At 37.9% G+C, this 5,400-nt stretch overlaps 1 protein-coding gene across 2 annotated transcripts in view; it reads left to right on the top strand.

Moving 5' to 3' along the window:
- The window catches only part of CAMKMT (calmodulin-lysine N-methyltransferase), a 228,963-nt gene extending 227,114 nt beyond the window's left edge, over positions 1-1,849 (top strand). For both annotated transcript variants that reach the window (XM_068939656.1, XM_068939657.1), the window contains exon 11: positions 1-1,849. This exon is cut by the window's left edge and continues 208 nt beyond it. The gene's annotated coding sequence lies outside the window, so the exon portion shown is untranslated.
- The last annotated feature ends 3,551 nt before the right edge of the window (positions 1,850-5,400 follow it).

The raw sequence follows: 5,400 nt of genomic DNA, 5'->3' as shown, positions 1-5,400 counted from the left end.
TCTAATATTCCTAAGTACTGAAGAAGATACCGTGTTTTGTTTCATATATTACAGTGTGTAAACGTTGAGGCATCTATCTGTATCATTTTAGAACTTATTTTTCCAATTATATTCCTGCCTAAAATCAGCCAGACTTCAAATGTATACATAAACAAAGGTGTAAAGCGAGCTTCCGTCTCTCTTGTGCCTTTAAACTTGCATGCACATTGTTAATCTCTTCAAATGCTACTTTTGGGTTCTATTTGAAAATACATGAGTAATATACTTTGTGGTGGTATATAACTGGCTGTTCACTATTTTCATTTAATGAGGAAGATAATAGTTTTCTTAGGATCTTTAAAAAGTGCACCTATTGCATCCTAGGATTTTTCTGTCTTTCTTGACATTCCACTGTGGATTTTTCTATCCATTCAAAATTGAAATGTCCTAATTTGCTTCCATGATGAAGGTTTTGTAATATATATGTGTATATGTCTTTTTTTTACAGCAGGACTTTTCTTCTGTAGATGTATAAGAAATTATGCATCAGACAAAAGCCTCATAAACTGACCATTTGTCCTTTGGACACAATAGCCTGCCCAGCCCCTCTGCTCCTCCTCTCCAATTATGTGTGATTAGTCTCAGTGTGTTGTGTCAAGAAGGGGGAGTGTGCTGAGTGCTTATTATCTGTTTAGGTACAAGAAGAGCACATTTAGGTTCTGACTATGAATGGAAAGTGAGCCTTTATCAGGACTAAAATCTAAATGCTACTGTCCTAGAAATCGCTTTTTTAAAAAATACGTCCTTTTCTGATACATTCTGAGAAACACTATAGCAGCTGAAGGATTTTGTAGTTTAATCGAATTATCTCACTTGAACTAGTTTAAATTGTGATATACTGTGTTTATAAACATTTAATATGACTTTTCTTGCACTGGCAAGGGCAAAGATCCTACAAAGAAAGAGGACATTTTCTTTTTTACTTAACAGTTTAATAAAATAATTTAATGACCTCTCAGGAAAAGAACCTGGATCATTAAAGAATCCTGTACAGTCTCTAACCAGAACACTTTGAAAATGATGAAAAAAGAGAGAGGGATATAGAGACAGACAGAGGACATGACTGAGAGAGGGAAGTACTAAATGCATGGAAGTGTAGAGGTTCATGTTGAAATGCATTTGTTAAAATAATTACATTTTCGCAATAAGCTTTCTTCCATATTTAACAAATTGGGCAGCATGTAAACCGCGAGCTCGTGAAAGTCCCTTTCTTTTTGCTCCTCTCAAGTAAAATTCTTCACTACCGGTTTGCATGTCCTTGTATTCAATACTTTTTATGCTCCATTAGAGCACCTAGATGGATCTCAGAAGGCATAGGTCAAGTCGCAGTTAGATCATACATTTCTTTCTCACAAAAACTTGAATTGCAATGCCAAGTGATGGGCTAACATCACAATAACAGCAATTTATTCCTCTTTTGATAAAAAGCAGTCTATTCTCAGTGTTAGATAAAGACCAGGGGCAATGCAAACCAACCATTTATTCTAGAATTGAGTAGCAGATATCCCCTATAGCTGGTATGAGTTTCGTATTCAAACTCTTGTTGGAAGATATTCATCTAATAAGAAATGAAAAGCATTTAGGAATAGTTTAAAGTTGCTGTAAAGGTGGCTTTGGTTTAATTGCTTGTGTTCTGTTTGGCCCACAGAGCAGTGCCTTTGTTTCCTCTAAAAATATGTACAAGCAAATCTTTATAATCAGCAAAGGAAAGTAAAAAAATAGCAACATATGTGAATCTTTTATTTTTGAGAGGGCTTGAACATCTACCGTATGATAAACTAATAAAGATTATTAGTTGCTGAAAACAGAACCAGTGTCACTGGAAATTTTGTTTATAGCTCTAAGAAGAAAACAGTTTTACTAAAACGAGTAGCTGATAATTGCTTTTTATTTCTTTAGCGTCCGTAGCTTGAGCTGAAGGCTTTGCACAGGTGCTGCCGTCCTTAAAGTGTGTAATTGATGGCTTGTTTACCAAAGATGCATTTAGGCTTCATCCTGCAAACTCACATTGTAGCTCCACAGGCAGTAAAGTTACTCATCTACATAAGTGTTTGCAGGTTTGGACTGTGCAGATATTTTTAGAGGTATATCAGCAAGCATTTTTTCTTTTAAAATGGGTATTGAAAAGTCACAGCTACAGGGTTTTGTGCGTGTGAGAGACTAAAAATATTGGTTTTTTTAGACATCTCCGAGAGTCATGCGCTTTATAGGTATGACTGACTTTATAAATTGTTTCTGAGCGCTTATATTTTAATAAAAGTACAGTGTTTATTAATCAGTACCTCAAAGATCTTGCTTTTAAAAAGTTAGGCAGGTTATCAAATCATGCGTACAAAAATGTATCGGAGCCTTTTGTGTGTCATGCTTTAGCTGGCCTCTGATACTTTCTGTATTTTTAATGATATAGCTTACTGTGTTCCATAACAGAATATTAAGCTTAATTAGTTTGTGTTTTCCAAGCACTTTAAAGATGAAAAACACTGTACAAGAGCTATGCCGTCTTCCCTGGCAATAGGAACATCAGACTGATGCAAGTTTTCCTTCACATATGTTGGTAGCTTTAGAGCGATATTGTGTGGTCCTCCTTTCTCAGGGAAAAATGGCAGAGAGAAATGATCTTCTTGTGGACGTCCCCATGGGTGCAGTCCTAATGCAGCTGATGCCACTGGCAGTGAGTTATGATCTGTAGAATAAAAAAGACCAAGGAAAAAATATTCCATTTCCTACTGTGAGACCTGGCAAAGGCTTCCTGAAAAATTACAACCCAGTCCTAGCTGCTAACGTTATGGAATAACAGGACAGATCTTTCAATTTGGGAAATATACTTGATTTGAAATGAAAAACGTCTTAAATGTGAGCTGAGCCGGGAGAGCTCACTACCCCAGGTATCAGCCTAGCCTAGCAAAATTTGTATTATCAAGTCAGTCATGTTTTGCCTATGGCTTAACCGCTACATGTTTGTGTGAGAAGGGAAGTGGGATTAAAACTGTTCCCCCCGCCATGAGAAACATCCTTACATCTTGAGGCTGGCTGCGTAGGGTTTATCAAGTGTTGTATCTCCATTACACCTTGCCTTCGTTGTGTCTTGAACAAAAGAGGATGCAGTGGGAGGAGCATTTGATCCACCTCCGGATATGGTAGGTGGCATGGCTGATATGGCGGGGGAACAAGGAACAGGCAGTAATGCGTTACGAGTCAAAGAGAACAGCATTATATCACCCTCTTTCACCTGCTCTCCCTAATCCAGAAGGGAAAGTAGCCAGGGCCCTGTCTTTACACAGGGCAAATTATAAATGCATAGTTTAGCCTGAATTTTTTGACGTGGGACTATTCTCTTCTTTAAAAGCAGGGGACGAATGGTGATGTCAAACTGAGACTCAATTAACTCTTATCAAATGTTTTGGGATGCTGTTAGAAGGTGCTAAGAAAGCATGTACTAGTGGTTATATCTAAAACATTTTGTGCATAGAGTGGTCATCCCATGTTGTTTCCTCAAAAGGGAGAGAGCCAGCCTGGTCAGTTTATATCTTTTGATTCACCTTTTTAGATTCTCCTGAGTCAGATTAAGATGGTTTGTCAGCCCTTCACTGTCACAGATCAGTAGCCTAATGCTACTGTAGTAGCATTATAGCAGTATAGCTTATAACAGTAGTTATAAGCACATCAGCATATTCTGCAAGGTGGAAGAGCATGGAAGAGCTGATTTTCAGTATTCTCATCTGCAATACAACAGCATTTAACCCAGCCAAAACCAGGGCACCCCAGTATGAAGCCCCATAACACTAAAATAAAGCCAGTACATTACACAATGAAGTTGAAGCTGAATGAATAAATAAAGGGTGAAAACCTCAAAATATTATCATGCCCATTTCCCAGATAAGGGAGCCTGAGGCACAGACAGTATTGCTGTCTCATTTGCCTATAGCCATAGAGAAAGCCGCCAATACACTCCAGAACTGACCCCAGATCTTGTGAGACCAAGTGCAGCATCTTCTCTGCAAGATCATTCACCCTGTCTGACCTGTGGACTCTCTTCAAACAGCGGAATGTAACAAACCTAACTTTTCTTTTCCATTTTTAAAGGATTTAGCCTATTAAGGCTCCTTGCTTAGTCAGCAGCTGGCTTACTGCCAAAAAGCCTAGCATATTGTTGTGGCTGGGTAAAAGCTGGATATTTTCCCTCTCTGCCCAGCAGCGACATTGGATCTTCATTGTCTTCCTGTGTGTAAAGTGTGTGGAAGTAGAAGGAAGATGCACGGAGGGGTAGTCCAGATGGCATTCCACAGCCTAAGAAGAAACATCTTGACCTTCGAATCTGGGTTAAACTCAACAGATGCCAAGCCCCCCAAAACAAAGAGCTGTCTGGCTGACAGCAGTGGAGAAGCACTAGGACTTCAATAACAAAAAAGTATCTTTATTTTGGAAGTATTTCCCTGCTGACATTCAACATAGTGTCAATTGTAAAAGACTGCTTATTAAAAACAACCCCCCAAAATGATTCTCTGCGTTAGGGACAGTCCTCCTTCAGTTGTAAAATTTTGCTCCCGGGTGGTGGGTTATGCTAGCAGAAAAGGATTTGAACGTTCGGCCCTGTGTCGTGCCCTGCTAGAGTCTGCGTTCTAAAAGGCCTGTTATTTTTTCGTGACTCTGACTTCAATTAATGTACTTTTAAAATGATTAAACATATCATGCTGTGACTTCTAAAATGTCAACAAGCTTCTAAACTTGGGAGACAGGAATGTATTTGAATACGTAATAGGAGATTCAATAGTTAATAGAGGCCCTGAAGTTTGAGTGTATACAGTAGCTGTATATTGGAAACTGTGCAAATGAAGATGGCTTAGTATTGCAAACTGAGGAAGAAAATTGTTTTTAATTAGCACCTTCATAAGAACTGCTGATTAATACTGTTTGGTTTGGTGAAAAGCTTTCAGCTGAGTAATTTGTACAGCCATTACAACAGTTTTGTTAGACCAGGACTCCTGTTGTTAAACACAAACAGCAGATGATAATGGTGGAAGATGAGTTTGTCATGTAACAATTTACCTTATTGAAAAAAGCTTTATATAAAACCCAATACAGTAGGTACCAGCAGAAATCACATATTTTAAATCCTTTCAAGATTGCAGTGTGCGATGCTAGTGTGTTTTTTCATGGACTAGAAACAGATTTTATATCATTTATAAAATTATATATACAATTTAAAGGTGTTGTAGCATGGACAGACCACTTTACTGCTAATGCTTTACATCAGGACAGTAAAGTGCTGGTATATTCAAACACTTTCTAAGTATACAAAGTAGGTCTAAAAATTGAAAGGTAATTAAGTAATATTGTTCACATGCAAATGTATGTTTGTGC

This window comes from Struthio camelus, chromosome 3, assembly GCF_040807025.1.
Source record: "Struthio camelus isolate bStrCam1 chromosome 3, bStrCam1.hap1, whole genome shotgun sequence".
Taxonomy (NCBI): domain Eukaryota; kingdom Metazoa; phylum Chordata; class Aves; order Struthioniformes; family Struthionidae; genus Struthio; species Struthio camelus.
This window is presented reverse-complemented; position numbering and strand designations above follow the sequence as displayed.